The 17409-nt window shown below is 35.2% G+C and overlaps 1 protein-coding gene across 3 annotated transcripts in view; it reads left to right on the top strand.

Annotated features, from left to right (window-relative positions):
* Baldspot (elongation of very long chain fatty acids protein baldspot) overlaps nt 1-17409 on the top strand; it is a 48906-nt gene that overhangs the window by 23534 nt on the left and 7963 nt on the right. The window contains exon 1 of one of the 3 annotated variants that reach the window (XM_090403784.1): nt 13897-14070. The exons of the other annotated variants lie outside the window; for them this stretch is intronic. The gene's annotated coding sequence lies outside the window, so the exon portion shown is untranslated. Of the gene's footprint in view, nt 1-13896; nt 14071-17409 lie in introns of those variants that run through there. 3 annotated transcript variants of the gene reach the window in all.

Genomic DNA, 17409 nt, shown 5'->3' with positions numbered 1-17409 from the left:
ATCACACATTACAATGCATTGTCACGCATTTATCAAGGTCGAAATCAAAGAAGTAGGCTAAAAACTTATTGCCTAATATAAGGAATAACAAGAACAGAGAAAGGAAATTAATAGAAAAAAAAAATACGTAAAAAATAAATTTGCTTTTAATGTAGGAAATAAAACAGCATTGTTGTGTAGAGAATAAAAAAGGCAGGGGAAAAAAGTGTGTATATATATATATATATATATATATATATATATATATATATATATTTATTTATTTATTTATTTATTATTATTTTTTTAATCATTATCGCGTGAGTTCAGTGTGGTTAACGTAACAAACTGCAACTAATTTATTCCGGCATTTTAACTGTTCATATTATTATTCTAAATATTTTAAATTTCAAACCCTTTTTTCCTTCCTTAATCCTGTTCATGCACAATTTAGTCAGAACCTGAAACATCTTTATAATCTGTAAAAATAGAAATATTCACAAATTTCCGCTTTGTGCTTTGCTGATTTTTCATAGCATTTCCTGTCTACTCCTACACAGGAAGCGAAAGATGACGAAGTAAGCGTTAAAAGATTCGTCCACATTTCATCACGGTTCCTACTGGACACGTAACAATGCTAAAATCCGTTTTTTTTTTTTTTTCACTCTTGACTATTACATCGCAATAATTAATTTCGGTTTTAGTCAAATATTTTCGACGCTCCAATAATTATTTTATCTTATGAAAAAATGTTTTAGGCATCCAATAGTTTTGTAATTTGGGAACAAAATATTTCCGAATTAATTGAGAAATGTTGAAAGTTTTGAATCTAAGTTCAGGGTTTCCATGGAAATGAGGTTACACGTGTTTTATTTAAATTTTTTTTCTCACACGTAATATAGAGCACACATCAGTGGGGGTTGATTAGTAGGTCCCGGGTTGAAACTCGTCAAGGACGCCAGCAGTTTCAAGGTATCCTTTTGATGGGGAGTGTCAATTAGTTTTTTTTTTTTAATTTTCTTTTTTTTTTAGACTGGAATTGCTTGTATATGCTTACTTCTAGTTTTACAAATCCATGCATCGCACTTGTAACAGTTATGAAATGCAGTTCGCTGATGTGTGTGTGTGTGTGTGTGTGTGTGTGTGTGTGTGTGTGTGTGTGTGTGTGTGTACGACTTGTGTATACAGGTTGAACGAGAACTTTTAACCTTAAAAACGTTGGCCTACACTTACGAAGTCTTAGAGTCGACTGGATAACCCTTCTGTATTACAAAACCTTTGAAAACAAAAATGTGGAAATTTAGACAAGTTTACGAAAGATAAAAAAAACACAGAAAGACTTTTTTTATCTTTTTTTTTTTAAATCTCTAGATGGACTTTATTACTTATTAAAATATCAAAACACGTAGATAGTTTCATTTATTTCTTTATGTGAAAAAAAAGTTTTTTTTAAAATTAATTTCAGTAATATCTGTGTGGTTATATTTTTATTTTTCATTTTTATATTGTCCGGAAACACCCCTGTACTTTTTCAAGCCACTTCAGACCTCCAATAAGGGAGGTGGTCTCACACCGGACGATGAAGTTCATCTCCCGTCTGAAAACAATCGCGACAGGATTCGAAATTGAAGAATGGATACGCTTAACCACTCGGCCAACCAGGCCGGCATTATTTTTAATTAAATATTTTATTCTAATATTAAATAGTATTTAAATAAAAACAACAAATAATATTGCATTAATAGGATATATTCCCTGTCAGTGTCTTAAGACATTCTTGAGCCTTCTTAATTTTTAATCCTTTCTTCAACGCAAATTCCAAGCTCGCTACGCCTAGTTATAGTACTCTACAGTCATAAACTGTAATAACTCCAGTTCTAACTAATGGTTGCTGCATCCGATTTTAATTGCAGTATATAAGTCTAAACAGACAGAATTAAAATTGAATAGAATTTTTTGTTAATTATAATATAGATTACAACTAAATGAGAAAATTTAATAAAACTCTGTGTTATCCACAGCATTTGATGATAACATGAAAACACCTTTTCTCTATTTGTATATGGAAAATACAGCTGCTACATAATGAGCCACATATGAAACATACGTACATGCTTACATACGTAAGCATATCTGTTTTATGTGGCTATGCCTATTATTGTTCTTAGCAACTGTTTAACATTTGAATACTGTTTAACAGTTAATAACAGTTAATATAGTGGAACAGTTACATCTAAAATTTAAAACAGAAATATCCTGTAGAGGTAAGCGCTGTAGGCTATACAGTGAAGATTGGTGTTATAAATCCAATACAGGATTCATTTCTGTGAACTACGAACTATATCACGCGAGAAGTAGTTCAATGTGAACTATTGAACTATCCAGACCGACCTTAGTAACTATAATTTTCGGATAAAGTAGTTACATAAATTATGTATTCTGCTTCGTGGTTGACAGGAAATAAAACCCGATATACACAAAATTCCACCTAGTAGCAAAGGGAATTTACTGTTTCCATGGAAACAATGTCACATTCATCCGTCATAGAACTACATTGTTATATCAATTAGATGATCTATATAATAAAATAGTTCGTTCGTTTCACTAAGGCGAAGTGACTGACATTGTTTTAAAGTCAATAAAAAGCTTCTACAAACATAATTACGTTATTTAAATTATTTGATTATACGAGGTAGGATTAATTTTTAAATTTTTTTGGGGAAAAAAATACATCTATATCATGTGCACGTGATGTATATAAGAGAACATCTTTGTATACATTCTCCTTTTATCTTTTTTTTTTTTTCGTTCTTAAAATTTGTTATTAACCAGTGGATGCCTTAACTTTTTGTCCACACATATGGAATGCTACATTCCTCGCATTTTTTTTTTTTTTTAAATGTGCCATTGAGGAACACATAATGAAACGTGGCGAGGAGTACACCTGCAAATAGCATTACTTGACCCCAATATTCTGAACAAATAAAAAAAAAAAAATGCCGATTTCCTGGTTCGTGAGGAAAAGACCAGGAAGAACTGAAAGTTGGAGAAATGTAACCCACATTTCTAGACGTACTTTGAAGGAGCACAGAATGCACGAGCAAACTAAAGGAGACTGAAGAGGAATAATCATTGCGTCAAACTTCTCTTTTGATATAAAGAATTAGCCACTGACCTATTATGGTCATCTGTAAATGACCAGTAGTCCCCCTCCTCCCAAACTTCTTCTCTGGCATCCCTGTAAGCACGCGCGTCCAACCAGTCACCTCTTTTATGATTCTTTTGTTTTTCCGGTGCAAATAGCTTCAGGCAAACAATACTTAGTGCCTAGCGTTATTTGGTTTTTCGATAAGAGGAAGTTGCTATGACAACGATCACAAACTGAAACGGTCTGTAAGCGCGAACATCTAAAGGAGAAACCAAACCAACCCAACAATGGTTCATGACATCGAGCAAGTGAAAGCAGATGACCTTTTAAATCCAGCTTTAATCTCACGTGTCGACGAGGCCATCTTTGACGAAGGTTTATTGCTCCATCGTAATCTATCTGACTGCTGTGACGCAATGGTGAGTGTAAAACTTTCTCTTAATTTATAATAGTGTTAGAATTTCCTTGTCGGAGACAGAAAGAGGACGGGATTACGTAAAACTCTATTCAAATTATAGCAAGGAAAATAGCGACAAATGATACAATAGCGCTGATGGGAATATAATATAGACATAGCCTCCCTGTCGTCAGAGATGGAGCAATCCTCTTCATTCATAGGAGGAAATAGAGCTCTATAAAAGCGCTTTGTATTTTTAAGTTACTGGCAGTTATGTTTTTTTTTTTTTTTTTTTTCATTAAAATAATTTAGTCTGAAATAGACATAAACATAAAATGCTCATTTCATAATAATTGTGAATTATTCACGCGACCATCGCGCGCGCTATTCATTGGAGAATAGTCGATTTCCAACTATTGACTTAATTATGTTGATTCGTCTGCTAGAATGTGACGTAATGAACGCTGAAGATTTTTAGTGCATTGTTATTTTATGTATTTATTTATTTTTCTATATCTGCGTGCGTACTTACAGCCATTGTTCACTTTAATAAAATGCGTAATGCATCTGGCATGGGTCACCTCAACCATAAATTAAATGTGATGGTCAAAATGAGTCTATTATTTAATTTAAAAAAAAAATCACGTGGTCATGTCTCTAACAATAACAAAAACATAAATGTATTATTCTACTTTAAGACCAGGAAACAGTTCTGGGAAGACCCTTAAAGGATTACCATTACGTCTTACGGCGGACAAAGCTCACAAAGAAAGAAAATAAAATATACTGTACTTTCAATGACGGTAAAAACTACGTCAATCAGGTGATCTCGTCAAGTATCAAACTGGTTTTATTTCCTGTCAGTCCTGCTTGACATACTCAGTGGGGCTTGTTTGAACAGTGGGGTGCAGCATTCCCCTCCTGAATTAAAAAAAAAAATAGTAATAATATTCAATTTGAATGAATAATTATTTATAATTAGATTTCTGGCTTCAAAACTTGTAATTATGAGAGTTGAATTCATTGTTGCTGCGCGCGCACACTATTCAAACGTATTCAACGATGTGCGTGCGCAGCAACAATAGGACCAGCATCTATTTCGTTTAGCTTCTACAAACACAGTAATTACTGTAATACTAGAAGCTTATTTGATTACTAGATGACGGAAATTATAAGTTTATTTATTTTATTACTGGCGCTGGATTTTTAGGATGTGATTATTGCATTTTTATGTTGATTATGTTGTAATTCCATAGAAAATGATGCTATGTGGGGAATTTTTCAGATAGAAACAGCTTAAAAGAGTATGATATTATAATAAATGTTTGTAAAGTCCAGATATCGGAAAAATTAAACATAATTGTTGCATTTTGTAAATTTTAACTATTAATTAAATGTTAAAAATATTTTTTTAATTTAAAAAAATTAATTTTAAAACAGTTTCAGGATCAGTTATGTATTAGCTTTTTTGAGTAGAGCTACAAAAGCGTTCGTTGGGAGGGTCCACAGAAGTACAGACCCCCCCCCCCCACCATCACCACCACATGTTTATAACGAAACATTTGGATGATACTCGGTGATGTATCAGTTGTGACACTGGTAAAAGACTGCGCGTGGCCGGAAATGAGTTATAGGCAACATTCTTAGCTAACGGAAATGCCAGATTGTCAAGAAACTTAAACGAAGGCCAAATAAGTTCACAGTGACTACGGAACCCCTCCCTGCCGTCTGTATCATCTCAGCTATGAAGATTAGAGGCGGAGATGTATCTACGGATAGGGGTGTGGATCTTTGATTGCAGTACTTGGATAGACCGACGCCTGATATGCAACACATGTGAATAATACGACGTTGTCTTGGTGGGTATCCTAACCAGATCATACGGAAGAGATTTTGACAATAAAAATAGTTCAAAAATGACCGATAGAGGGAAATGTGGCGCTGCGAGCAGGAGAAAATTACGGTAATGTGAACCAGGTGTGTGATTAGGAAATGATTGAGAGTAGATGACAAACGAAGTTATTCGATGATGTTTATCTCGCCTACAACATCTTACATCAACGCAACAGTTGGTGCAAGATGGAGCTCCTCCTCACGTAGAAAGTGGAGCGCAACAATTTTTACCAATTTGTTTATTTATTTAAAATGTTCAAATTTTGTATGCAACTTACTGCTCCACGTTAATATGAACAAACCCGAAAAGGCTAATTCACATTTGTATAAATCCCCGTTCCATCATCTGTCAGAACCTTTCTTGGGACTTTGTCAAGTGGCTACCGCTTCGCCAGGATGGCAAAAATAAGCATCTGATAACAAAAGGTAACCTTGAAGTACACTTGCTATTACAACAGCGCCTTGCATGCAACATCTCCTGTAACTTACAATTTTCGAGTCTTTTATTTAATTATCACCATTATCTGGTGAAAAGATGTGCTGTTAGAAATCTGCTGAAAGATCGGTGATTTTTGTGGATTTATTAAGTGCTTTCTTAGATTTAATTGTGTATTTTTAATATAGTATTGTAGTTTTAGTGTAATTATTGTACTACAGCATTTTATCACAACATAATTGCAGAAATATTATTACTTTTTACTACTCTTAAGAATGGCGTCGAAAACTCATCACAACGAGGCAGTGTCTAAAGCTCAAGTTGTTGCTGCTGAGGAGATTCTTTGTCCTGAAGAACAAAAATATTTCTGCAGTGAGGAGGAAAATTGACATTAGAAATATCTCGATTAAAAGAAATTATTATAAAATCGACCAGGGAATTGGAAAAGGTAGAAAAACGTTGGACTAAACTTCGACAGGATAAGAAAAAGGATTAGAACAAGAACAGGCAGGAAAGTACTGAACTTGGTACTCATAAAATTAATAACAACAAGGTAAGTCGGTTAAACTATAAGAAAAAAGAGGCTACATGGTATGGTGACTCAATCTTAAAATTTGCGCTTGTCAAGGGTGTCACCACATTTAGTTTCCCGAGGGCAAAAATTAAGAATATGACAAACGTAATTGAAAACCAATAATTAAAAAAAAAAAATTAAAAGAAATGATAGTCTTGGTAGGTTTGCTACCTTGGTGGGTAGCAAACCTACCAACTTTTACTCTCTTTTAAGAGAGTAAAAGTTGTAGGTTTGCTATCCAGATACGACAGTATCAAGTGAAGCAGGGCAATGATAGCAAATGATTTCACGCGCAGGCTGTGTAGAAGATATGTATGCGAGTTTTTAGATGTGTGGGGTGTGTTTGATGGCAGAAAAGACTTGTATAAGAATGATGGCCTGCACTTGAATTCATTTGGCATCAGAAGCCTGGAGAAATTACTTCTTGGGATGAGACCTAATGCAGAGAGGCAGGGAAACTAGATCGTCAAGAGAGGAATGTGTGTGAAAGTTATGGCTATGGCATGCAAACCTGATAAAGATATGAATGCCTTCGAACATGGTTATGTATGTGGGAAAGGGTTGAAATATATGCCTTGGGTTCAGACCTTTTAAGTATGTCTGGGGAGGGAAAAGAGAACATTCTAGAACAAGACCAAATAGATTGTATATCTGATTATAAGAATAGGCTAGGTGGTAATTTATTATGGCTATACACAAATGCCAGAAGCATCAGAAACAAAGGGGTTGAGTTTGTTGCTTTATTGAATACGATGTGGACTAAGATTGTTGGCATTAGTGAAACCTGGCTATCAGAATCAGATATGGTAAGTGGGATCGAGTGTAACGGACATACTATTTTTAGGAATGACAGAAGAGATACGAGAGGAGGAGGAGTGCTACTAATGATATCAGATAACTCAAACTCATCCCATGTAGCGATGAGTTTGAGTCTATCTGGTGTGAAGTGGAGGTTAACAGAATGAAATATATGGTGGGGTGTTGCTACAGACCTGGCGGCTCAGTTGTAGGGGACGAAGAAATGCATCGCCAATTTAGCCCCTTATGGCGCTAAATTGGCGATGCATTTCTCATACCAAGCGAATGATCATTATGGGTGACTTTAATTTTCCAAACATTGATTGCGTAGAAGAGAAATCTCATGATAAGAAAGAAGAGGAATTTACTGAATTGTTGCGAGACAACTTTCTCAAGCAGCATCTGAAAGAAGGAACTCGAAGTCACAGAATGTTGGATTTGCTCATAGCGTCAGAAGGGATTTCTGTCAATAATATGGCTATTTTACCACCGACTGGTAACAGTGATCATGCTGTGCTTTCTCCGATTAAAAAAGGTGCTGAATTACAAAGCTGGAAATTTTGATCAACTTAGGAAATGAATACTATCTTTGTTCCCATGGTATCAGTAACTTGGGGGGGGGGGATGACAGCAATGCGTGGGAATCTTTGAAAAAGTGCTTAAATGAGGCGGTATCTCAATCTATCCCTAGTGTTCGAAGAATAAATAGGTTGGGAGTGAAATGGATGTGCAGACTTATTAAGCTAGAGATCTACAAGAAGAAGATGATGTTGAAAGAATATCGTGAGAATAAGAGTGAGAGGAGTTATGAAATATTTAAAGCTCAGGCCAGAAAAGTAAAGAGTATTGTGAGAAAAGCTAAAACGGAGTATGAAAAGAAATTGGTCATGCAAGCTAAAGGCAATCCAAAAGAATTTTATCATTATGTCGCAAGCAAAAGAATGAATGAATGTGGAAGAATAACTTTATTGAATGCAGAGGGTACACGAGTGTCGGAAGTTAATGAGATTGTTCAATTAATGAGTGCTCACTTTGCAAAGATATATCAACCACGTGTATGTAACATGGTGCACAGTGCTACTGCTACGTTGGATGAAGAGTTAGAAGTTCAATTGTTGTTGCATAACCTGGATAAGAATTTCTCAATAGGAACAGGTGGAATATCACACACTTGCTAAAAGAATGATCAAACGAATTGGCTAGGCCTTTCAAATGTTTGTATAACTTGAGTCTCAGCTCAGGAATGATACCACAGGAATGGAAGGAATGTAATATAGTTCCATTGCACAAGGGTGGTGCAAAAACTGATGTGTCTGACTACCGACCTATTAGTATCTCTGGGTGTGGCAGTGAAGATTTTAGAGAAGTTGGTAAGAACTCGCATACAGAAATGGGTAGACAAGCAAGCTATACTCTGCAAGGAACAGCATAGATTTACTAAAGGAAGGTCATGTTTTGGCAATTTGCTCTTTCATAGCAATGTTACGGCAGAGTTCGATGAAGGGAATGGATATGCTATGATAATGTTGGATTTTTCTAAGGTATTTGATAGGATACCACACGAAAGGCTGTTGAATAAACGGGAGAATATGGGTTTGGCATATAAACTCTTGACTTGGATCAGGGGATGAATGACGGACAGATATCAGAAAGTGGTATACAGTGGGTGTGAATCTGCTAGATTTAACCAGTGGTGTACCTCAGGGTTCAGTTCTTGGGCCATTAATGTTCAATCTATACATTAATGACATTAGGAATGGTTTACCGAGAGATGTGCAATTGTTTGCCGATGATGCGAAGGTAGGCAGGGCAATCAGGGATGGTACTGATTCAGCAATTACAAAATGATTCGAATAGGCTGGAAATTTTGGGCAAAAGAAACCGGTCATCAGTTGAATGTTAGTAAGTGTAAAGTTATGCACTTTGCCGTGATTAGAGTTCGAGTGCCATATTATATTAGCGGGGTTATGCTACTAGAAACTGAGGAGGTCAGGGATCGTGGCGTACTGGTGGATAGGAGTTTGAAGTTCAAAGGTCACATAGGAAAAGAAAGTTTCAAATACAACTCAGAGGATAATTGCTGTTTTTTTTTTTTTTTTTTTTTTTATGTTGGGCCCATATACTGGAGGTTGGTTGGTCAACCTATAGTACGTTAGTACCGTATATGGGTTGGTGGATGAGGTTGAGTGGTGGAGACAGAAAGCTGTAGAGTAGGTGACCTACCTCGATGAATCTTTGGACTCCCTGGAGGTGTCAAATAAAAAAAAAAATAATAATAATATCCGTAAATGCCTCGTTGAAGTGAATCTCCCGGGTTCAAGGGGATAAAGGAGCTGTGGAAGGGTGAAAAGAAGAGTTACAAAGATTATATCCGGATTATGAGATTTAGATTGTGAATATGTGAATTGCAGACCGTTAACCGGAGAAAGAGGGGCGATATGATAGAGGGTTATAAACTTTTGAATGGATGTTATAATGGAATTTAAGGGAAGTATGATAGCTGGTTTGGGTGATTTTACAGCCTCCCTCGATGAGTCCTTGACTCCCTGGAGGTCTCAGATAATAATAATAATAATAATAATAATAATAATAATAATAATAATAATAATAATATATTATTATTATTATTGCCGGCCTGGTTGGCCGAGTTGTTAGCGCATCCGCTCTCCAACCAAAAGGCTGTGGGTTTGAATCCCGCCGTGGGCGTGGATGTTTGTGATTGTCTGTTAAAATACTAGTGGTAGTGGTGGACAGTAGATGGCGTTGGTGTAAATGGTGTGGTTGATGAATGAGGTTAAGTGGTGGAGACAGAACTGTAGAGTAGGTGCCCTCCTTCGATGAGTCTTTGAACTCCCTGGAGGTGTCAAATAAAAAAAAAATAATATCCGTATATGCCTCGTCTGATCAGGATCAATACCAATAAAATAAATGATAATTGAATGCCACCACGACTAAGTTCGATTACTTGAATAATGAATTACAGAACTATTCAGCTGTATTTTTTTCAGTATTCGAACTGACTGCTACTTGACTGAGTTAAAACTGTAACGTTTTATAAATTCAGGAAACATAAATAACCAAATAGTAAACGAGATAACTAATAAAAAGAATAAGTTATCGTACAAATTGTTGAAAAAAAGTCACTTTTTTTTCAGGTAATAATATTATTATTATTATATTGAGGATAAGAACTTTATATATGAATTGATATTTTTCCCAGCAGGGTTTTTATGAATGTAAAGTGTGTTTTTATTTACCTTTTAAAAAACTTGGATTACTCAGTACGTAAGCCCAATGGCTGGCCGACAGGGCATTTTACATTTCTATAGATGCTTTGATGCACGGATATTCTCGTGCAAAACAATGATCCTTCTTAAGTGATGAGAGGTCTTTCTAAACGAAACAAGCCCTAATCATGGCTGAATGAATGTCACACTTGAATAACAACACATCCCTTTATCTCCGGCAAAGGCCAGGACATTGAACTTGGTATTAATGAATGATAGAACGTTATAAGGAACCATCTTGGATGCTCTGTTCCGCCAACTTAATTTCTATGGGCCATAGAATTTCAAATAATATTAAAATAGTAGATATCTTTTGGATTTTATTCCTACATGCTTGTAAGTCAGAATATTTTGGAGATCCGGGAGATCTTTTCATTTGATGGGATTTAAAATCTTACTGTGTATGTCTTGAAGATGTCACCTCTAGAAGGTAAAATTTAGACTCACATTAAATTACCTTTAGAATTCCCGGTTAAAGGAATTCAGCCGTTCTCAATAATCAAGTCGAGACTTTCAGAAATTCTACAGCTGCAGGGAACATTCTAATGAATTATTTGGCAATTCTCTTTTGACACTTTCGTGAATGCTTTCATTTTGCAGTTCCCTAGTTTTGGAAGAAAAGAATTCAAATTTATTCCCTCTTCTAGAAGCTGAACAACAGCTCAAGACCATTATTTTCCCCGACGTTTATTTTTTTTATTAGTTAAGTTTCTGGCAAAGCTCCCAACTTTCCCCCAATAAAGTGTGCATTGCCAAATATTGTCTGGGTTATCGCTACACAATCCCAGAGGCAGCTCTAGTGCGGTATTACTCGAATACTAGCGTAAAATCAATCGGCATTCTTTAATTTTCGAGTGTTGCAATTAACCCCCACGAAGTTGTTATATTTATTTTTAATTACGAGTGTTTTCTGGCCAGTTTGCATGTTATGTTTACGTGAGAATAAAAATCAAATTTTCCGACAGAGTCAAACCCTTTTCCCCTCTGCACGAGACCGACTAACTCATCTTCAACTGAAAAGTCCTCATAACGATTATCCAACCTCGAATGTTTGGATCAGAAAGTCAAAAATGACTATTTGTGAGTGTTGATACTGCAGTTGATACCAAGTTTCTCCGCTAGGTTTAGCCAACACGTTCATTGCCAATCACGCGATATCGCGTGATGCGAGTTCTCACCTGTCGGCCGATCACGCGTTATCGAGTTGGCGTCGCTAACTAAATAAAAAAATAAAAAAAAATTGGCCACCACACGAAATTCCAATTTTCAGCTTTGCAATGAAAGTGTTAATGCAAAATCTGCTGGGTCATTGATGTCGATTTCAAAGTTGTAATTTCCGTTATTGGAAAGCTAACCTTAAGAAAATGTGGGAATTTCTAAGGTTATCATGTACATGATAACTTTCAAGCAGTTGGATTAGGTTAGTTGAACTTATAGACGAAGCAACACTATGAGGACAGTATATTAGGTCCATGCTTTAAGCATACTTTTCTGGTCTGTTTATCTATCTTTCAAACTAAAATAAATTAAAAAAAAAACGAATTTCAAGGAGTAAAAATTCTACCATCTTCATAAGAGTCAAAGTACGAACCAGCGTAGTGGAGAATTTTTTTTTACCATGACAATGCTCCTGCTCATTTTGCTTTATATGTGCATTAATTGCTGGCCAGAATGGCATGAATGTTGTTTCACATTCTCCTTTACTCCCAGATCTTGTACACTCCATTTGCTCTCAGCCACCCCGTAAAAAAAAAAAAAAAAAAAAAAAAAAAAAACATAGAGAAGACAATTTGATATCATTATCGAATGTACGTTCGTTCAAGTCACATTTTAGTGATAAATAAGTAAAACTAACCTCGTGCTTTTTCTACTTCTGTAAAGAAAAAAAAAGCAATACTGTAGCATTTTTATTATATTTAGAACGTATAGAATGGGATTTAATAAGGAAAATTCACTATGGACAGTACCATCTTAATAATTTCCTTCCCCCTAAATGATTACGTGACCTAGAGTAACTAATCCCCCCCCCCTCTCTCCGGGTATGTCTGAATAGCGATCTTTGCAGTCGAATATTAACAAAAGTAAATAATGATGGATTTCTCACAGCTGGTTTTCTTCTAACTCATCACACCCTCCATGAAGAAGCAAGTGCAGGTCTTCAGCCCACTCTCATTATGACGTCATTAACCAATTGATATTCCTGTTGACCGTGAACTGCTTTCAAAAGAGGTCAATCATAGCGGAGAAGAAAAAAAAAAAATGGAAAGCTGGCCTTGACTTTGACTTCACTACCAGTGTCCTTGAAGAAAAGAGGACAGACTAAGTTACGTCAAGAATGGTTCGAGGGTGCTGAGTTAATCAGAGTTCAGAATGATTACTGAGAGGTTAGAAAACTTATGATGTATAGAATGAAGATTTTGTTTTTCGTCATATTTAGAACGAAATGCCCACAAACGGAAACCTAAAGATAATTGTATATCAGTTATATTGATAAATGGTATTAAATGTTGACTGGCTAATTCGCTGAGACAAATGATCCATTTTTAGTGGTCTTGAAACGAAGGTAAGTCTCATTGTGCATATGAATTCGATTATGAAGTGAAAATTGCACTATCCGAAGTCTGCACTTCCAAAGTTACACATATCAATTGTTCGATTGATTAACAACCAGCAAGCATATTGGAGTTCCACTCGACTGAGCGCCTTTTGCTCCATTCAGGTTAAAAGGCATTAATGGAGTCGTTCGTCATTGACAGCAATTAAATCAGGAAGGGGAAAAAAAGACATTGCGTACTATTCTTTTGTATTCCTGTAACATGTCTTCTACAAAATATTGTAGTTACTACTATTTTATAAATTTATTTATTTAACGTCTTAAAGAAATTTTTCGACGGAGTTTGGCAAGGAACGATGACCAAAAAATCTCTTTGGATTTCAACTCGCGCGTGGCATTCACTGGCATTTTCAAACATCAAAATGATGGTCTAAGTTTTCATTCTCATAACAGCAAAAATATTTCATCAAGGCCCGCTGTCTTCCCATCGAAAGGGCGGCTATATTAAGGTCATCGCAAATATTCCCGTGTCCATCGTACTTAATATATTTTAAAAGCAAAACCATCCTCCCGTAAGATTTCTTCATACATATTAAACAGATATTTCCTGTGTGTATGTGTGTGTGTAGACGCAATCCTTTAAACCTAAGCTTCAGGATCGCATTTTCTCCCCAAGGTTTTCATTAACAGTTGACATTGTCAATAAACTTTGTCATCACTCATATTAAAATAATAAGAATAATTCATAATTGTGTTGACTCTTTTTTTCATCTCTTTTAGAGGAGGTTCCAACCCTGCAGTATATGTATTAGAAAGAATCATATCTCCCACAAAATCATTCAAATCTGACTGCGTTATCAAATGAGGGGTGCTTGCATAACTGGTAACTGAAAACGTAAATCCAGTTTACCAGAATATGATGATGCACCTCAGGTATATAAGTCAAGTCATCTTTACCCACAATGTCTTCAATTGTTTAGGACGTCGCAAAGCAATATCGCAAGGTACTAGATATTTTATAACATTTTCGATTTTGTAATAAAAAAAAAAGGTCGGAGATATTTGTTAAACAGAAGTGAAACACTTGCATGGCAGGTTCCCTCCATACCACTGGGATAGCAAATTATTGAAGAATGTGTACCCTTTAACCACCCTTTTAAATACTGTGCACACTTGTTACAGGATATGTGGGGAATGCAAGTGCGGGTCCTGATCCCTCACTTTACACCCAAATTGCAATTCATTCTCAGCAATTAAAACAATTATGTTAGTCAAGTAGCCCCCTTCCTTTTGAAATTGCATTCAACTTCCTGCTTCCTCAATACTTGGCCCGCTTCTTAACATTTAAGTTCTAAAGTATTTAGTGTTAGTTTCGATAGAAATATAGAAACAAATACTGATATTAAAATTATATAAATAATTAGCATGATTTCTGAGAATGGAGATCTTTTGTACTGGTCTTTTTCAAACACAATGTACACGCGGAATTTTTTTTAAAAAAATCAGTTTATCAGACATGGGAAACTGGAAAAAAAATAATAACGGTTTGAGCTTGGATTCAAGTTCAAGGATTTTAAAATAAATGTCAATTTTAGTTACACGCATTGGTTTCAGTTCTAGTTTTTCATATTTCTGTAAATTGTGCTGTATTTATATATTATTTCATGCCTATTATGAATTGATCTATTTTAGCGCTCGCATTTCGACCTCACTGCATTGGTTTGCTGGTTAGAGTGGCAAACTTCAAATGGTGAGGTCCCAGGTTCGGAACCCGAATGGGGAACCGTTATGGCAGCAATGACAATTGTCTGTTTACTAGCTGATTAGTCCGAGATTTTGGGGCGAGGGTGATCCCCGAGTGTGATGCCAGAAATGCGGCATTACATTCCACTCTTTGATGGCTTGAAATACGATGCCATGAGAAGCAGTGACTAATCTTACCCTCAGTGGGAAGGAGGAGGATGATCCAGTTTTTTTTTTTTTCGTGTTGTAATCATAGTATTAATTCAGTTTAAAGTAATATTTTTTTATCTATTTAAATTTGGATTCTGTTTGTTTACATATTTCAATTCTGGTCCAAATTTCAGCGTAGGTTTTTCAAAATTATCACTTCAAGGTTTTTTTTTTTTTTTCGAATTTAGTTCAAGAAAAATGTCCATTTTATCGGATTATCAATTCCAGTTCGATTCGATTTCGGATCCCTAATTTTTATGCTATCGATGATTTAACCTACTGATGTTTTATGCATTATAAAAACAACAACAAGAATACAGGTTTAAAATTTAATTTCTTTGATGCGAATAATTTTCCAGTCTATTCATTGAATATTTGTTAAAATCTATTTGAAATAATACAACCAACCGACAACAATTCGAAGATTTAAATAGTTTATGGAAAAAGATGGCGTGTAAGGAAAGGATATCGCGAGTAGCATGCGATCCATTTCAGATGCTGGTTCACATTGGAGTTCTAAACAAGTGAAATACCACATTCAGCACGAAAAGAAACAAATCAATTTTTAAAAAAATACATCTTCTTTCGTCGTCTTTTTTGTTTTTTTTTTAGATGAAAAGTATTTTTGAAGTTGTAATTTTTCTCCCTCCACTTTGAAGAATTTTCGTGCCATCTGGTGCTCATAACAACAGACACACGAACGTCTTAAGCAAATAATCGCCGATTTCCCACATTACTTCCTTCTTCGTTGCAAAGGCGAGAAACGTCTAAATAGCAATGAGAGAAAGAAGAAGAAAAGAAAGAAACAAATAACAAAAAAAAAACTTTTGGGATAAGTTAAAAGATGATGACAACTACCGTCATTCATTACAAATCCCATCTCCCCCATAACAACAGCATTCCTCTACATTAAAAGTAAAACAGCTTCTATTAATATTATTCTTAGCATTTTATTCTTTCTATTTTCTTTCGGGAAGTTTGTATTTTAAGAGTTCATTTTACTTCCTGCATAACACACACCATTTCGTACCCCCCTTCTCCAATGTGACAAGAAAAAGGATACTAGGAGATAAGTCCTCAATGTAAATCTGGTTTACCACTTTTTTAATTATTATTATATTTGCTTACACGAATTTTGTTCAACGAATATCGATTAAATTTAGCCAGAGACACTTTCCAGCTATCTCTCTTAAAAGAAAACTGGCGCATACAATATATTTTACCCCTGGATTAAACTGGTTGCCAAAGTAGGCTTAGCTGACGTATTTCTTTTTCTTTTTTTCTTTGGCATATGACTTCCCAGATTGTGAAAACATAAGTGAGATAATTTATATATATAAAGAAAACCATGTTTTTCTCTATGTTAACAAAAAAAAAAAAAAAAAATTGTACGCCTTCCCTTTTAGTCTGCCAATAAAGTTCTTGACGTCGGATCACAAATTATCAAAACTTACAAGCGCAGTAGAAACCAAGTACAATTTAAGGTTATTAATTTATTAATGTATTAATTAGATTAATACATAAATAATTCTTGAATTTAAATATTTTCAAATTTTTGTATACTTTATTTTTCTTCAAATACGTTTTCATTTTTTGCTTGATTATATCATTTAATAATCCATTTCTTCGGAAAAAATCGATCTGTTAGCCCCCTTAAACACTATAAAAACGAATCCTGCACAAACTGTCCTTCGTATCAGTATGTTGTAAAAAATGTACGAGTCCTTATAAATATTTCGATTGCAATTCAAAGGATGAAATTAAACAAATTGAATATTCCAAGGAATATCAAACATACACAGAAACAAAATTTTATTTCCATTACAACTGCAAGTTCGCAGAGCGATACTGGTTTGATGGGTGAAGCATAAATGCTTTTCATATTCTCCTTTGACTGAGAAGGAAAGTTTTTTTGAGTGGAGAATTATTGAGCTTTAAGCTCGCCCTGCAAGGGCAGTGAGATTAGCTGTGTTTCAGCTGAGCATAGAATTGATTTGGGTCTTTTGTATTTGCAGAAATCTGCTTCATTGTAGTCTGAAGCTTGCTTGATCAGTGGGTTCGGATGATTAATTGTCCTAATGAAGAATTTTTATAGGTCGTGAAGGAGGAATGTGATATAGGGAATGTTGACTTCTCTGTGAATCTGGGAGTTTCTGATAAACCATGGGGCATCCAAACTCATTCTCAGACATTTGTTCTGTATTCTCTGAAGCTTTTGAATATTTGTGTTCGAAGTATGACTCCATGCAGGAGATGCGTAAGTGATGACTGGGCGTATTACCATCCTGTATATGAGTAGTTTGTTCTGTGTGTCCAGTTTACTTTTTCTGTTGATCACGGGATAGAGCTGCGCAATTACTTTGGATGTCTTTGAACTTATGTGTTTTATA

The sequence above is a fragment of the Typopeltis vanoorti genome, chromosome 14 (assembly GCF_054136105.1).
Source record: "Typopeltis vanoorti isolate ZY-2024b chromosome 14, IOZ_Tvanoo_1.0, whole genome shotgun sequence".
Taxonomy (NCBI): Eukaryota; Metazoa; Arthropoda; class Arachnida; order Uropygi; family Thelyphonidae; genus Typopeltis; species Typopeltis vanoorti.
Note: the sequence above shows the minus strand (reverse complement) of the source record. Positions and strands in the feature narration are given on the sequence as shown.